Here is an 18626-nt window from a genome sequence, read left to right as displayed (position 1 = left end):
ATTTCTTCGTTCAGTTACATTAATAAGCTGTTTGCAAAGTAGTTGTGCTTTTAAATCTGAAAGGGGAGCTGGTTGGTCATCCTTAAAAGTAGAAATGTTACTTGTAAACCTTTTTTGGAGATTTTAACTTTTTTTTTTTAATCACCTTTTAGTTGAAAACTTTGCGTTGGCGGTGATTATTACATTCAGGGTGCACATCATTTCCACTTTACCTCCATCTTTAATTCTCTGCCCGTCTTCGTCACAAGACTAAGCAGAGGGGACAGCACGGTCACACCACAGAGAAGTGAGGGGCTTCGTTCTTTTAGCTTGGTGTTTACAAACGAACTCGTGAAGAATATTTACTGATGGCATCAATCACCTACACTAATCCCCTGAAAGATGTCGCAGCTAATAAATCATTTTTGGTTTTATGAGAAAACCGCTCCTATAAACTTAAAGTAAAACCAGACACGTGTGTGTAGTATTTCACAATGGTATATGATCAAGATTGCAGAGGGTGTACACACAAAGAAAAGGTATACACACACGGCCTGATGCATCTGTAAACATGTAGGTATTTGGAATGCAGCACATATATGAACTCTTTCTTTGCACAGTAAACAAAAGCAGATTACAAGAAGCCATCTTCAAAGCCAGTGTGCTGCTGATATTTGACAGATAACGTGTTTTCTACTCCACTTCCAGTGAGGTGTTCCCCAAAAACTTGCGTCCAAAATATCGTTCTCTCTTCACTTCAACTGGGTCACATTTTATTGTAAAGTTGTCTGTTTTGGATAAAGGAACTGTTTTTGGAAGTCCTCCATAATTAATCTGCAGAGACTGCTTTTAACCCTTGGGTTGCCCTTATGATGGGCCCTGTATGCCAGGGCCCCTTCTGACCAAACATCATGTGTGTTTTTTTTTTGTTTTTTTTGCTGGTTTCCTATGGAGTGACGGTATCTGTACACAAATGAAGCCCTCTCCAGTTTTGTTCAGGTCTTCAGATTTCTATATTGGTCTATTATATATAGGGTTTCTATTTTGATATTTCTGTTGGAGATGGTTTTTAATACTGTGTACTTTTTTCTGTGGACGTTTGTGTGAGATTTGTATTTTAACAAGGGCATGCTGATATTGTATTCCCTTCTTTAGAGCACGCCATCTGATGTAATACATTGTGTGTGCCAATTTTGCTCCAAAGTTGACTTCGTATATAGACGCTATAGAGTCTGGATCATTGGGATGCAGTTTTATTGATGCTGATCTTATTGCCTCTAGGTGGCAGCTGGCTACCATCACAATAGCACTGCATGATTTCATCTGATAAAGTGATCTAGCCTTTTAGTAAACCAATAAATACAATATTCGTTTGTGGGTATGGTGCGCAGGTTTTTTTCTGATCTGATTCCATATAGTTTCTAAAAAAAAAAAGCTTCTGGTAAATGGGGAAAAAAACACGATCTAAGAAATAACGTGCTTTTCCAAGACACTTTCCAGGCCTATAATGTGTGTTCTGGTGTCTGCACGGGTCTTCTGGAATTGCACCACTTGCTACATTCAGTGTGGACTTGTTTCCGTAAATAATGCTACAACAAAGGGAGCATCACCCCCGAAATGATGGATTCTGGGTTAGGTTTTGTGGGATCGTGACCCTTCCTATTTTTTTTATGCTTCCCTGCCATCTGCTTCCAGGCGAGCTGCTGATGTGCAGGTTCTACACTTTAAGTGTAGATTAAATACACGGTTATTTCTCCTGCTGGTGGAATATGTTCTGATATTCTGTGTTATCGCTGCTGATTTAATCTTATGGAAATGTTGTGATATTCTGCGTTATAACGCGATTGTGTTATCGGTAAGTAAAATAAAGCGGGCTACGGCTGTATACAAGATCATTTGCCAACACCCCTGTAAATACTGTGGAAATTAAAGGTAATGTATTTTCATTGGGTGAAATTACTAACGAGGTCCAGTATAGATCTGGTGCCACGTCTAACCTCAACATACATGTGTTTCACATTCCCAATTCTATACCATTTAAAGGAAGAGAGGCAAATAAACTATGACATTAAAGCAGAAATATTCACCTCCCCCACCCAAAGAACCTGCATATGTTACTGTACTTCTCTAGCACAGCTGCCCCTTGTTTACCGGGGAGACTTTGCAGATATTTGCTTTGACAGTTTCTATCATATGACCCAGAGGAAAACCCAGCGCGAGTCAATCAATAAACAGCACTTCACACTTCATAGTGTAGCAACATTCTGGTTATGCTTTAGCCTGCTGCACATTGCTGGTAAATGGAAGCGGAGAGTCTGAAGATTAGAATGGTGCTGCCCTGGGAGAGTCTTGATTCATCATAGTTTAAAAAGTCGGTTTTGTTTCAAAAGATGCAAAAAGGAAGAGAGAAAAAAAAAAAACACCTGTGCAGGACAGATTGCTGCTTTAAAAGAGCAGTCACCGCCTCACCCCCCAAAAAATGACCCCTTTTTGAATGTGCAAACAAATTCAGTAGTACACAAGTACAGGTCTCCTCTAGGACAGAGATAAAACAAGTCTTCCCACTGTTCCTGGCTGTCACATTAAATGGAGAACTTCATTATGAACTGCAGGCAGAGAGGAGAGAAGGAACAGAGCTGAGGCCGTCTGACTGCAGAGGGTGAGGGCGGGGTTAGTGACAGAGGGTGGGGGCGGGGTTAGTGACAGCGGAGCCTGTTAGTGAGAGCAGGAAGTGAGGTGCCTGCTGCCAGGGCCCAAGATGGCTTCACCCCTCCTCACCCCAGCCATGCTCCACAGCGAAAGGTAGGACACCCCCCCCCCTGCAGCTGCTCCTCAGAGCTAGTGGCAGTGTCTGCGCAGGTCAGTGCCTGCAGGTCAGTGTCAGTGTCTCTGCAGGTCAGTGTCTCTGCAGGTCAGTGTCTCTGCAGGTCAGTGTCTCTGCAGGTCAGTGTCTCTGCAGGTCAGTGTCTGTGTCTCTGCAGGTCAGTGTCAGTGGGTTGGGGGGGGGGTGATATGATGATGATCTGTGGGAGGGGGGGGGGAGAGAAGATATGATGAGGGGGGCTGGGGGAAAATATGATGATGATGATGATGATTTTACCCGTGTGGCGCAAACCAGTTTTCTTGGGAGCAGTTCGGCCCTTCTCACTTTACAAGTTGTGCAGGCCTGGTCTATGTTGTGTTTGCTGCACAAGCAGGATTCTCCTCGCCTGAAACTGTTTACCCCGCACTTTGGACCTGTATTATTACCCTTTTGAATGTGAGCACCATGTTATGTCACTTAAAGCAGCAGTCCAAGCTGCGTTTTTTCTCTCTCCCCCTTTAATATGTGCATCAATGCAATCCACACACTGATAAGTAATTAGCTGAGTTGCTGATTGATCCGTTCACCTGTCATCGATCAGTGAAGATTTGGCTATGGGGTTCACTAAATCAGCGGTGTGCAAACTGGGGGGCGCGGCTCACTAACCCGGCTTCCGTGTCCACTCGTTTCCATGACAATGTGATGTCACATGACCCGCGTCGTCATTTGACGCCAGTTGCCATGGAGACGCGGCGTCAAATGACGCTGTGGGTCACGTGACATCACATGACCCCGAGGCGTCATTTGACGCTGCAGTGGGGGCGCATCGCAGGAAGTTTGCGCACCCCTGCACAGTGACTGCAGAGGAGTATTGGCTCGGTATCTATGACTTTGTAAATGGTTGCTATAGAAACAAACAAAAAAAGGCTTGTTACATTATAATTCATTAAAAATGTAATTCAGAGTTGTTTAAAGAAAATGCTATAAGTATTTTTTCATAGTACAGAACTGATTTATTTAAAAAAACAACAAAAACACGTAGAATATTGCTTGGTTTGCAGCACAAAAACAGATTTCCAACCTTACATTGTATTCCTACTGTACATTTTTTATTTCAATGTGAAAGACTTAAAGCCTGCAGTGTAACAAGAAAACTATTAATGTTTATTCTCACATTCCCCACTCCAACATTCAGAACAGAGCTGTGTCCATTGCAGGTGACAATGGGGCGTACTAGAAAAAACTGTCTTCTCAAATAAGGTTGAAATAAGGTGCTATGAAGTTTACTAATATCACCACGGGCTAGAACCACAAAGCATTACCTAAAACAGGAACAAACATTATTTTCCCCGAGGTTAACCCATATCCGCTAAAATATATGTGAAAACCACTCCATTCCACATTTCATTAGCATAGGCTTAACTTCGTTATTTTAGCATAATTGCGTTACCTTCCAATACTATGACTTGTGCCTCCGATTCAGACCCTGAAATGTGTGTAACTCAAGATGACGAGAGAAATTACACTATGGCCAGATGCACAAAGCTCATTTAACTCGGAGCTCATGTTATCAAAATCAGTAATGGACGTTATGTTCCCTGAGGTTTAATACAAATCAGAGCTAATCCACAGAGCTAATTCTATGCAAAAACTATGGGTGTTTGTTCTCTCATTAGAATAAACTTTAACGCCATGTTAAGTTAGCACTGCCTTGCGTTAGCTTTACATGATTCACCCTACACCTGTCTTACCTAAAGGTTGTGTTATCGAGAAATTTAAATATACTTTGCATATATCCCAAGTTTCTCAGGTGTCTCTCCATGTGTTGTTTCACGGGATATATGTAACACTTGGGACTCAAGTAATTGTCTCTCTTTAACCATTATAGCCAACGCAAGGCCTGTTACGGCTGAATATAGCACTGATGAGACCCTAAAGGTCAAAACAGCGGTCTAGCCATCGCTTCTCGGCCTTTTGGCTAAGATCAAGTGTATGGTCTGTCCTTCCAAGGATGGACCTTGTACAAATACACTTGATTCAATGGTCAATTTGGCCAGGAAGCGGAACTAGTAAGCCCGGGCTTTTTTAGTTTGCTGCACCCCAGGGATGGTAAACCTGGTGGGTCACAGCACCTTCGGGTTTGATGATGCCTGCATCACTAGAGCACCATGTACCTGCACAACTCTATAGCACGGACCCTTATTATTTCCACACTGAGCATCTCCCTGGCCATCTGGCTGGAGCACGCACAGATTTTTTTTAAATCCCCCCCCTGGCCTCTGGGTCAGGTCTTACTTTGAGCACTTTTTGCACTGCTTTGCACAGAGCACAGAAGCACTCAGCACTATGAATTTTGTTTGTTTTTTCACATTTGATTATTAGTCACCTGTCTTTTTTCGGAGAGAGTTAAGACTATGTGCCGGTCTGTAATCGCCCCTATCTCTTCGGAGAGAAAGGATTACGTGGGGCTCGCCCTGAGTGGACTCAAACCCACCTGCCTGGCCTTCTGGATGAAGAGGGAAAGAGGAAGAGGAGACGAAGTTGGGATACTGGGCTTCGGCTGAAGACCCACTGGAACTCGGACCCTTTTGCCTGGCCTTCTGGACAAGAAGGGAACGAGCAAGAGGAGCCTGATTCTTCGGATGAAGACTCCATGTAACACGCCAGACATCTTCTGGGCCCTTGTGGCTGAAGACACACTGGATAGATCAAGGACTGGACCGATCTTCGGAGAGGACTGTCAAAAGTAGGGAGCACCTGGTACCTTCTATGGACCATGAGGCACTTTTTTTTGGAGTGATCACTATCACCGCGCGGGCTTACAAAAAAAAAAAAAACTTGACTACTCGTATCGTCAAAGCTCGCTAACGCAGTGTTAACTTAATGCCTCGTTACATCAATAACAGAGCTTTGGGCCTATGTTGGTTAAATCATACCTAGCTACAGTATGGTGGTATACCCATGCTGTCCCTGTACCAGCCCAGTGACGGCCTGGATGTGAGTAACTCAAAGTGACCTAACTAAGAAAAAGAAATGCACAACATATTTTAATACATTTGCTCATCTCTATATTTGACTTGGTTTTTTTTTGTTTTGTTTTATTGTAGAAAATATTTTGTGGGTTTAACCAATTTTAATGCTTAGTCAGCATTTTGAATATATATAATTTATTTATTCCAATATTTCCCCAATATGCCAAGAGTTATTTTTAAGTAGTTATACAGTGCCTGATTAAAAATAATTTTTTTTTAAAATGTCTAACTTGGGACCTTATTTTAGACAGAGCCGTGTGAAATATGCAATTGAAAAGGCGTTTCTAATATACTGTAGATCCATTTTTGTGTGTGCAAGTATTTTGATAAAATAGTGGTTGTCTGGGTTGCATATAACAAAGTAGAGGTACTCTGTACCTTGTAGGACCATCACACTTTGACCCACATATCAATTTATTAATAAATAAAAGAAATGTAACCAAAGATCTGATACTGATTCCTGGAAATGGATTCTTTTGGGTTGTATGATCTTTCCTCTGAGCCTAAATGCGTCAGCGGACAGCAGCTAGAAGCTGTGACACGCGCAGTGACTTACTGTAAGCAGGCTCATTGCTGTGCTCGGTGCAAGACCACGTCACTTCCACGCTAGTAGCAGGAGATTGCCCATCTGCATTCTTGCACTTGTCCTTAAACAATCAAAGGAAATTCAACTCAAGACAACAACATCATGCACAGACATTAACTAAAAAAAGCAAGGAAATACTGTGTTGGGGCTTTAACAACATTCCTGGCTGCACGGATATTTCCTCAGTTCTTAATGAAAATAAGCTGCTCCTCATGAAGATAAACCGAATCCCTTTTCATGTACAAACACCTTCTGAGCATTGCAGGAGTTAATCATTAAATATGCACTTAAAAACACACATTGGAGTTGCAATAAAATAATATCCCGTATCCATAAAACCTTTCCTAGCTTTTGTTTAATCATAATGTAAGTGAAGAGTATTACACAGATGCCTTGTCCTTCACATGTAGCTGCTTGAGTCATTATGGTATCATAAATATTTTCATAAAGGGAAAGAAGTGAATTGGCAATTTGCCTCCAGATACAAACATCCTATGTATGTATTGTAATGTATGTATGTATGTCTTTATTTATATAGCGCCATTAATGTACATAGCGCGTCACAGCAGTAATACACATGAAAATCATAAATAACAAATAATACAGATTCCTCATAGGTCCGGTGACCTCTTTCTTCACAGCGCTGCGACGTCATCATTGATCGGCAATCTCGCGAGACCACTGGGCAGGCTCAAGTCCGGTGGCAGCGATGATGTCACATCCGGTTGAACCGGAAGTTCGTCACCCCGCTGCGCACTGGACAAGGCCGCACCCGGCGCCTCATCCAGGTAGACCACAGCAGTAACCGGAGCAAAGTAAGAAAGGGGCGGCTCACACATCGGAAGGTAGGAGACGTCCTTTGGTTCATTCGCAGGTAGATCTTGAGCAGCACCGACGTCATCCTGGATCGCGGAGCTCCTCAGATGGACGCACCTGGAAACCGGAACCACTCTCCGCACAGCAAGTAAAGCTGGATTCTTCTCCTTAGGTCGATCACAGCTGGGCTCTTTCTTCTCCGCAATGGGTGGGGACACCTCCACCAGGACGTGATGCCAGGGCGAGTCACTCGCCCGGGCGACCATACTTATGGGGCGGACCGGCTCCTTGGTCACCCAGGGACTTACACCCGACACCCCTGGGGCAGTCCACTAACCCTCTGATTCGGCAGCAACCATGGATCCCAGTCCTGGGACCATCGACAGAAGGGTGCACAGGGCCACAGCAGGGTTAGTAGAAATAAGTGGCACCGGACCACTTGGGCATCCGGGCGCGATGAGCAGGGCATATGGGCCCACATCATCCGTGACAGGGAAGCTTGTCAGAGCCGCACCGGTTGGTGTGGAGGCTCTGGGCGTAGAGAAGTTAGCTCCACAGATACTGGGCTGGCAGGCGGCAAATAGAAAGTGCCACAGTGCTGGCACCGCGTGATTAGGCTGACAGCACCTCCGGGTAGGCGACAATGCGGGCAGATGCACCGCAGGTGAATCTGGCCATGGATCCGCACGACCAGGTAGCCGCCTCAGAGGGTATAGTTGGTGATTTTCAAATCGTCGGTAGCTTCACTGGTAGCCCTTGAGGTAGGTATAACAGAGGCTGTATATTCGTTCCTCACTGTTACTCAGCTCCGTGATAAATGAGGCAAAGTGCAACACTTGAGAACTCCTCCCAGCACAAGACAGGCTCTGGTTGGTGGATAGTAGTTAGTCCCTCCACTTGGTGGAATTAGAGGCGCGGCTTTTTGGTTTGAAGGAGGGCCTGACTCCGGATGAGCCACTCATCTTGAGGGTTGGTGCCCAAGCTTGGAGCCGAAAGGATGCAACTTGTTTTGCAAAAATGTTGCAAACTAGAGACTGCAATGCGGTCCCGTGCTCTGGGGGGAGCGCCATTTTGGAAGCAGGGGAACAGGCAACCACGCGGTGGCTGCCATTTTAGAACAGTCCATGCCACAGATTTTGATGTTAAAGTCCATAGCACAGTCCAGAACACAATTCTCTGGTTTTGAGGCAGAGATGGGGTTCACGCTCCCAGGATAATTTTCCAACTGGAAGCCCCCATAATATAATCTTGAATTTGAGAGAAGGGTGGGGGTCACGCTCCCAGAGATAACTGATCCTGGGGCGACTCCCCCACAGCACAGTGCGTTGTGCTATTTTAAGTAACGGGTACCCAGGGTTCTTCAACCTTGATAGCAAGTTCCCTGGCCCCAGCTTCCAACCTTTCTTAGCAGGCTGAATGTAAATAGAGTTACAGCTCTCCCCGGAAACATCCCATCGGGGGGTCTCCTCTATATTGAGTAGAAACGTGGGGGTCACACTCCCAGAGATAACTGATCCTGGTGTGCCTCCCCCACAGCACAGTACGTCATGCCTGTTTATGAACTGGGTCACCAGGTCCTTCTTCTGGCATTTCCCTGGCCCCAACCTTTCAACAGGAGAGATCTTGAAGGTTTCCCCCTCCCTGGTGTCGCTTCAGGGAGAAAAGTCCTCCTTCTGGGATAGGATATGGGTGCCCAAGGGTCTCTGGGGTAGCATCAGTCCCTTTCTGCACCATTTCTCTGGTGCATCCACTGTACTGCTTGATGTTAAAGTCCCCTTTTAAATGCTGCTGCATTGTATTGCTGTAAAAGGATTTTAGTGTGAGAGCTACGATATGGGCACTGCCACTCTGACGTTATCCTGAATGGTATCATGAGAAGAATGAGCACTGAGAAATTCATGTTTTCTTTTCCTAATATTATCTGTGGTTGATAATGTCACAATGCTGCCAAAACGCCTGATACTGTAGTCGGATTTCATGCTCAAGTTTTTAGTTATTCATAGCACACATGTAAATATTTCAGTCTCATGTAATACCGTATTGACACGTATTTTTAAAATTAAAAAAAAATCCATACTCCCCTTATAATTGGGTCTCTCACATTTTGGTGCATGTCCTGCCCTGGAGAGGGGGGAGAGATACAGGAGAGGGGGGAGAGATACAGGAGAGGGGGGAGAGATACAGGAGAGGGGGTGGAGATACAGGAGAGGGGGTGGAGATACAGGAGAGAGGGGGAGAGATACAGGAGAGAGGGGGAGAGATACAGGAGAGAGGGGGAGAGATACAGGAGAGGGGGGAGAGATACAGGAGAGGGGGAGAGATACAGGAGAGGGGGGAGAGATACAGGAGAGGGGGGAGAGATACAGGAGAGGGGGGAGAGATACAGGAGAGGGGGGAGAGATACAGGAGAGGGGGGAGAGATACAGGAGAGGGGGAGAGATACAGGAGAGGGGAGAGATACAGGAGAGGGGGGAGAGATACAGGAGAGGGGGAGAGATACAGGAGAGGGGGGAGAGATACAGGAGAGGGGGGAGAGATACAGGAGAGGGGGGAGAGATACAGGAGAGGGGGGGGAGATACAGGAGAGGGGGGGGAGATACAGGAGATGGGGGAGAGATACAGGAGAGGGGGGAGAGATACAGGAGAGGGGAGATGTTGAAGCTACAGCTACAACAACATAAAATACAGCTTACGTTCAGCAAAAAGGAGGAACAAAAGGACATTTGCCTAAGGCCTCGGACATGGAGTGGGGGGGGGGAGATACAGGAGAGGGGGGGAGAGATACAGGAGAGGGGGGGAGAGATACAGGAGAGGGGGGGAGAGATACAGGAGAGGGGGGAGAGATACAGGAGAGGGGGGAGAGATACAGGAGAGGGGGGAGAGATACAGGAGAGGGGGGAGAGATACAGGAGAGGGGGGAGAGATACAGGAGAGGGGGGAGAGATACAGGAGAGGGGGTGGAGATACAGGAGAGAGGGGGAGAGATACAGGAGAGAGGGGGAGAGATACAGGAGAGGGGTGAGAGATACAGGAGAGGGGGGAGAGATACAGGAGAGGGGGGAGAGATACAGGAGAGGGGGTGGAGATACAAGAGAGGGTAGAGATACAGGAGAGGGGGTAGAGATACAAGAGAGGGGGGAGATATACAGGAGAGGGGGAGATATACAGGAGAGGGGGAGATATACAGGAGAGGGGGAGAGATACAGGAGAGGGGGAGAGATACAGGAGAGGGGGCAAAGATACAGGAGAGAGGGGGAGAGATACAGGAGAGGGTGGGAGAGATACAGGAGAAGGGGGGAGAGATACAGGAGTGGGGGAGGGAGATACAGGAGAGGGGGGGAGAGATACAGGAGAGGGGGGGAGAGATACAGGAGAGGGGGAGAGATACAGGAGAGGGGGGAGAGATACAGGAGAGGGGGAGAGATACAGGAGAGGGGGAGAGATACAGGAGAGGGGGGAGAGATACAGGAGAGGGGGGAGAGATACAGGAGAGGGGGGAGAGATACAGGAGAGGGGGGAGAGATACAGGAGAGGGGGGAGAGATACAGGAGAGGGGGAGAGATACAGGAGAGGGGAGAGATACAGGAGATGGGGGAGAGATACAGGAGAGGGGGGAGAGATACAGGAGAGGGGGGAGAGATACAGGAGAGGGGGGAGAGATACAGGAGATGGGGGAGAGATACAGGAGAGGGGGGGGAGATACAGGAGATGGGGGAGAGATACAGGAGAGGGGGGAGAGATACAGGAGAGGGGAGATGTAAGAGATGCGGGCAGATGTTGAAGCTACAGCTACAACAACATAAAATACAGCTTACGTTCAGCAAAAAGGAGGAACAAAAGGACATTTGCCTAAGGCCTCGGACATGTTTGGCGCTTGCTTGCGGAAGCGTGCTGACGCGCGCTCCCGCTCAGCACTGAGCCCCTACAGCCGCAATTAGAGCGGCTTTAGTAGGGGCTCACCTGCGCTTCCGCGCGCTTGCGGATGCGCAGGTCTTAGGGGAATTTAAAATTCCCCCGCTTGCCGGCGAGACAGGCCGGTCACGTGAGCGGTTCGCCCAATGAGGGAGAACCAGCTCCGTGACGTCACTGGCCCGCCCCCGGCCTGCTGAGAGCCCGTGCGGTAAGCAACCGCAAGGCCAGGGAAAGCACCCGCTTTCCCTGAGCCTCAGCGCACCTCAGCACGCCAGCGGTAAGCGTGTCCGAGGCCTAACTCCTATCTGGAGCGCTAACTACAGATGTGGCGCGATAGAAGTTCCCCCTGTGCAGCACTTGGAGTGAGTGGATGTCGGCCGAAGTGCAGCCATGATCGCGGCCAAGTTCTCTCATGGCCCAGCGCGGAGGGAATTTCCCATAAGGATTAATGCAGTGAGGGTCCCTGCTTCTGAATGTGACTCCCGCAGCGTAATCATTCCAGGCTCTGCAGAGCTGTGCAGAGAGAAGCGGTCCCTCTCTCTGTCTCCCCGCACAGCTCTTACAGCAGAGAGATCAGAGAGAAGCTGTCCCTCTCTCTGTCTCCCCGCACAGCTCTTACAGCAGAGAGATCAGAGAGAAGCTGTCCTTCTCTCTGTGTCTCCACGCACAGCTCTTACAGCAGAGATCAGAGAGAAGCTGTCCCTTTCTCTCTGTCTCCCCGCACAGCTCTTACAGCAGAGAGATCAGAGAGAAGCTGTCCCTCTCTCTGTGTCTCCCCGCACAGCTCTTACAGCAGAGATCAGAGAGAAGCTGTCCCTTTCTCTCTGTCTCCCCGCACAGCTCTTACAGCAGAGAGATCAGAGAGAAGCTGTCCTTCTCTCTGTGTCTCCACGCACAGCTCTTACAGCAGAGAGATCAGAGAGAAGCTGTCCCTTTCTCTGTGTCTCCCCGCACAGCTCTTACAGCAGAGATCAGAGAGAAGCAGTCCCTCTCTCTTTGTCTCCCCGCACAGCTCTTACAGCAGAGAGATCAGAGAGAAGCTGTCCCTCTCTCTGTGTCTCCCCACACAGCTCTTACAGCAGAGAGATCAGAGAGAAGCTGTCCCTTTCTCTCTGTCTCCCCGCACAGCTCTTACAGCAGAGAGATCAGAGAGAAGCTGTCCTTCTCTCTGTGTCTCCCCGCACAGCTCTTACAGCAGAGATCAGAGAGAAGCTGTCCCTTTCTCTCTGTCTCCCCGCACAGCTCTTACAGCAGAGAGATCAGAGAGAAGCTGTCCTTCTCTCTGTGTCTCCACGCACAGCTCTTACAGCAGAGATCAGAGAGAAGCTGTCCCTTTCTCTCTGTCTCCCCGCACAGCTCTTACAGCAGAGAGATCAGAGAGAAGCTGTCCCTCTCTCTGTGTCTCCCCGCACAGCTCTTACAGCAGAGAGATCAGAGAGAAGCTGTCCCTCTCTCTGTGTCTCCCCGCACAGCTCTTACAGCAGAGAGATCAGAGAGAAGCTGTCCCTCTCTCTGTGTCTCCCCACACAGCTCTTACAGCAGAGAGATCAGAGAGAAGCTGTCCCTTTCTCTCTGTCTCCCCGCACAGCTCTTACAGCAGAGAGATCAGAGAGAAGCTGTCCTTCTCTCTGTGTCTCCCCGCACAGCTCTTACAGCAGAGATCAGAGAGAAGCTGTCCCTTTCTCTCTGTCTCCCCGCACAGCTCTTACAGCAGAGAGATCAGAGAGAAGCTGTCCCTCTCTCTGTGTCTCCCCGCACAGCTCTTACAGCAGAGATCAGAGAGAAGCTGTCCCTCTCTCTGTGTCTCCCCACACAGCTCTTACAGCAGAGAGATCAGAGAGAAGCTGTCCCTTTCTCTCTGTCTCCCCGCACAGCTCTTACAGCAGAGAGATCAGAGAGAAGCTGTCCTTCTCTCTGTGTCTCCCCGCACAGCTCTTACAGCAGAGATCAGAGAGAAGCTGTCCCTTTCTCTCTGTCTCCCCGCACAGCTCTTACAGCAGAGAGATCAGAGAGAAGCTGTCCCTCTCTCTGTGTCTCCCCGCACAGCTCTTACAGCAGAGATCAGAGAGAAGCTGTCCCTCTCTCTGTGTCTCCCCACACAGCTCTTACAGCAGATCACGCTATTTTTATGTTTCATTTATGGGATTGAAGCAGGGGGTCTCCGGAGCTGAACAGCATTCATGTCATGTCCGGGGTACAGGCTTCCGTATTGGGTGCAGCTATTGGGTGCCGCAAGTTTAAATCTCCTGCAAGTTACTGCCCACGTGACCGGGACATTTAAACAGCCCCAGATACCAGCACCCGATACGAAGGCCTGTACCTTGGAAAGCAAGGAGTCCCCGGGCCTGAAATTAATGCGGTTCATCTCCGGAGACCCCCTGCTTCAATCCCATAAACGAAAAATGAAAATAGCACGATCTATTGTAAGAGCTGCGCAGGGAGACACAGAGAGAGGGGCCGCTTGTCTCTGATCTCACTGCGCAGCTCTTACAAACTGGTGATGGCCCAGTAAGATTAATGCAGCAGGAGTCCCATTCAGAAGTAGGGACCCCGCTGTGTTAATCCCTTCAGGGCCACCATTTTACTAGGCTTTCGGGCACAGGGAAGCCGAGATCGGCCCACAGTCAGGCTCCGTTCAGCTGCAGTTTCCTCGCACCCAAAACAAACTCATGTAACGGATTTTCTGACCTGGCCTGACCCAACCGATCTCACATTGGCCCCTGTGGTCTAACCAGTCCCCGTTACAGTGTGATGTCTGGTGGTGCACCTGTTGGCAACAGGATTCCTGAGTCTCCCGCATGATGGTGTGTGGGGATTGCCCGTCCAGACAGGCAGCTGAGGTAGTGTGCATGAGTCCTACCTATATCCAGTGCAGCGCCTCCACCTCATCAGGATCCCGGCGTCCGCTTGGGGATGATTCTGATGAGGAACTCCTCTCAGGTGCCATCCTCGGTAGAGTAATCCCAGACTCACACACGAGGGTATTTTTGAACCAGGCCATTCTTTATTGCATGGTGATGTGGGCCAGCTGCCCCTCACAGCAGACAGCTTAGCCGCTCATAGTCATTAGTGCTTCCCTTTGAAAGGTTCCTCCTTTTCTAATGGAGTTGCTTCCACCTCTCCCCTAAGGAAGATTCGCCAGCTTCTCTCTGTCTGCTCTAAGCTGCACACAGTCACAGCTCTTGCATCAGCCTCTGCAACATTGTTGCAGACCTCCACATGACTCTCCTGAACAGAGTCAAAACACCAACTGACTGAACTAACTTTAGACAGTGCTGTGTCTTATATCACCTAGGAACAGGCACATCTCTGATGTCACTAACCGTGGACACACAGCATGTTGTCACTTCCTATGGGACATATGACACCTCACCAGGGTGTGAGGGCAAACCTCCATGATAACTACTGGCAATCCTGCATATTTACCAGGTTTACTGCTAGCATGAGAAAGAGATATGTACACCAATTATACACATGGCTACACTTCAATAGCAGTGCTTAGTCCAGATACAGGAGATACAGAAGCAGGTGGGATACAGGAGAGGGGGAGAGATACATGAGGGAGGGGTGACATACAGGAGAGGGGGAGAGATACATGAGGGAGGGGGTGACATACAGGAGAGGGGGAGAGATACATGAGGGAGGGGGTGACATACAGGATAGGGGGAGAGATAAAGGGAAAATTAGAGTAGCATATCAGACATTTTGAAATAAAAAAAGTGAATATGCAATCCTCCCAAAAACCGGATTATTTCCAGCTGTTTCTGAAATTAGGGGGTCGCCTTATTTTCGGGGTCACGCTATAAATCGGGCAAATACGGTACTTAATAATTGTGGTAATAATTTTTTTTTAAAAACTTGTGTTCTCAAGATACAGTAGCTCTCATGTTCCCTGAAAGAGGTACTTTTGGCTGTGAATTAGGTTATTGGAGGAGAAATTACTAGTTTCTACATGAATGTAGAGATGCGGCATTCATACAAAATATAAAGAATTCCTCTTGTTTATTGCTCCATGATTATCTGAACAGGCATATAACAAACTTTTATTCCCACCCTGGACCTTCATCAGGATAGGAAGGTCCCACCTGGGACAGGAACATTGCATTTATGCAGCGCCGCAGACAGATTCCCCGGGGGCCAGGAATAATTACCCCCCGCGTCGGCAGTATTGCGTGCCCCCCAATTTCACACCTCACAAGCCCCCTCTATTCCCCCCCTCTTCATCTCACTCACACCCTCTCACTCTTTCCCCCTCCTGCATCGCATGTATTTATCTCACTCACTCCCTCACCTCCTCTCTCTCGCCCCCAACTTCCGTCAATCCCCCCCCCACAAAATACATACCAAAAATCACCACCCCCAATACATAATATAAAGACCCCACCCACAATACATAATAAAAAGACACCCACTCCCCCCAATACATATAAAAAGACCCCACTCTCCCCCAATATACAGTATATAAAAAGACCCTCACTGCCCCCAGTACATATAAAAAGACCCCCACCCCCCAATTCATATAAAAATAACCCCCCAAATACATATAAAAAAAGACTTACCTTGGGGACGGTCAGGCGGGGCCCGACTTACTCCCGGCGCACTGACGTCACAGAGGCCCTTCGCGCGTCGCAAGTGTTTGAAGCTTGGCCTCAGACACAGAGTAAGGAAGAAGCCTGCAGCTGATGGGGGCCCGGCCGTGACTAACAGCCGGGTCTGGCCAGAAGTCATGGCCAACTTGCAGCGCCAGCTGCCGGGTCCCTCGCAGACACCTATCCCAGCTGCCTCCCCCCCTGTCAGCGGCCCTGCATACAGTGGTGTGAAAAAGAAAGTACACCCTCTTTGAATTCTATGGTTTTACATATCAAGGACATAATAACAATCATCTGTTCCTTAGCAGGTCTTAAAATTAGGTAAATACGACCTCAGATGAACAACAACACATGACATAAAGCACAGGAGCACGCCTATGAGCGCCACTGTGTAACCAGAGGAGGACTTACATCTCTCCACAGTCGATATCCACTGCCTGTTTATATCCACCATCCTGTGAGTAGGGCTTCGGTTTTACTCCACCGGATTGACGGTCTCTCTGTCACTCGCATATCTCCAATTTTATATTGTTTTATTTTGTATTAAATTAGCTTTTATTCTCAGCCTTGCTATTGTATGTCCTATGTTTATTTTGTCTGTTTTGTATCGTTATGTAGGTGTGTTAGTCATTATTTTTGATCAATTGATCCTGTGCTGGCTATGTTGCACTATATTTTTCTTTATTTCATTTCATATTACGCAACACACGGAGAAAGTCGCATCTGATCATCCGACGGTCTAGGAATTGAAGGGTTGCTCCTTTGGACGTTTCTCCTCACGTTTTCGACTTCCAGGAAAATCACTACATTGGACTCATAAGGCGCAGGTATTTCTTTTGTTTTTATGTTCCACTCTGATTTGTACAAATCAGTTTCCACCAGGCAGCCTAGCCCACCACTAGGGGGTTAATCCCTATAGAGGGGTTACCATTCACTCACTTTCATTAGTGCTATTTATACACCGTCTTTTCCCCTTTTGTGGTTTGTTCAGATGCAACTTTGCAAACCTAAGCCGTGCTGCCATGTTTTTTTTAGAGAGAAGAGGCTTTCTCCTGGCAACCCTTCCAAACAAACCATACTTGTTCAGTCTTTTTCTAATTGTACTGTCATGGACTTTAACATTTAACATGCTAACTGAGATGTGGGTGTGTAGCGCACAGCATCCAAACGAGAGCAGGTCTGGCGAAAACTTTCTTTATTAGCAAGGCATAAAATAGAGGGACGCTTAAGGGCTGCGTCCCTCTATTTTATGCCTTGCTAATAAAGAAAGTTTTCGCCAGACCTGCTCTCGTTTGGATGCTGTGCGCTACACACCCACATCTCTGGAATTTACTATATACAGCGGCACGCATTGGAAGGGAGACTCTGGAGGTGAACAAGACAGTGAGTACTCATAAGGGGCTATCCCAATGAGGTGAAGGAGGGTGTCCTAGGACAACTTCCCCAACCTTCAGGGCTTTCTGGTGCCCCCCCCCCCATTATTATGGACTGAGTATATAACTAAATGATACCTTAATACCCAGTGTTCTCCCTCCCTTCAGAAGCACACACACAGCACTTTGAGCACCATTGCTCTATCCTAACATGCTAACTGAGGCCTGTAGAGTCTGAGATGTAACTCTTGTTTTTTTTGCAATTTCTCTGAGCATTGCACAGTCTGACCTTGGGGTGAATTTGCTGGGACATCCACTCCTGTGAAGATTGGCAATTGTCTTGAATGTTTTCCACTTTTGAATAATCTTTCTCACTGAAGAATGATGGACTTTAAATTGTTTCGAAATGGCCTTATACAACTTCCCAGATTGATGGCCAGCAACAATTGCTTCTCTAAGATCATTGCTGATGTCTTTCCTCCTTGGCATTGTGTTAACACACACCTGAATGCTCCAGACCAGCAAACTGCTAAAACTTCAGCTTTTATAGAGGTGGTCACACTTGCTGATGATCAATTAATCAAGGGCATTTGATTAGCAGCACCTGTCTGCTACTTAGCATCTTAATTCCTCTGGAAGCAGTAAGGGTGTACTTAGTTTTTCACACACAGCTTCTCCATTTTGGCTTTATTTTTGTTAAATAAATCATGACATGGTGTAATATGTCATGTGTTGTTGTTCATCTGAGGTTGCATTTACCTAATTTTAAGACCTGCTACGGAACAGATGATTGTTATTATGTCCTGATATGTAAAACCATTGAATTCAAAGAGGGTGTACTTTCTTTTTCACACAACTGTATATGACTGTTCAGATAATCATTGTACAATAAATTATTGTCATTCTGATGTTCTGTGTGCCTGCTGCATCTCTTGGGTCTTGCAAACATGTGGGTTTCCCCACAGGAAGTTCTCTCTATAGCATAGGACACCAGGACTATTTAATGTAACCATGTATGTCATCATAACTTTGTGCCCAGGACCTACTTGAAAACAAGAGGTAACTCTCAGTGAATTACATCTTGGTAAAACATTTTTATAAATAAGGACTATATATACCTTTGGTGTTGTCACTAGGAATGCTGCTCCGTTAAAATCACAAGAGGGTAAACATAGATTTCTTTTATTTCATATGAACCACGTATTACATATTTGATTATTTCTTGCAAAGGACAACAAGATAGTAACTGTATCTTATTTGATAAATAAGTTCTAAGAGAAAACTGTGATATAAGACCCGCATGTCTATTTTGAGGTTGAAGAACATGTAAAGGCAAGAGTCCTGCCAGTGAGTGCCAGAATGAGGTAGCAGAACCGATCCAGTAAAATGGCCCTGTATCTATTATGAGTCAAAGATTAATTGATATAATCCATCAATGTGGACCAAGGATGCATCAAGCCCAGAGTGGGTGTAATGTGGAAGAAGCTCAACTGAGCAATTAAGGGAGACGAGAGCTGCAACAGATAAAGTGTGGAA

The 18626-nt window shown here is 47.2% G+C and overlaps 1 pseudogene; it reads left to right on the top strand.

Annotated features, from left to right (window-relative positions):
* Positions 1-4740: 4740 nt before the first annotated feature.
* Positions 4741-4916, top strand: LOC142473190 (U2 spliceosomal RNA; annotated as a pseudogene).
* The last annotated feature ends 13710 nt before the right edge of the window (positions 4917-18626 follow it).

The sequence above is a fragment of the Ascaphus truei genome, chromosome 1 (assembly GCF_040206685.1).
Source record: "Ascaphus truei isolate aAscTru1 chromosome 1, aAscTru1.hap1, whole genome shotgun sequence".
NCBI lineage: Eukaryota > Metazoa > Chordata > Amphibia > Anura > Ascaphidae > Ascaphus > Ascaphus truei.
The sequence above is the reverse complement of the archived record's forward strand: the minus strand, read 5'-3'. Positions and strand labels throughout refer to the sequence as shown.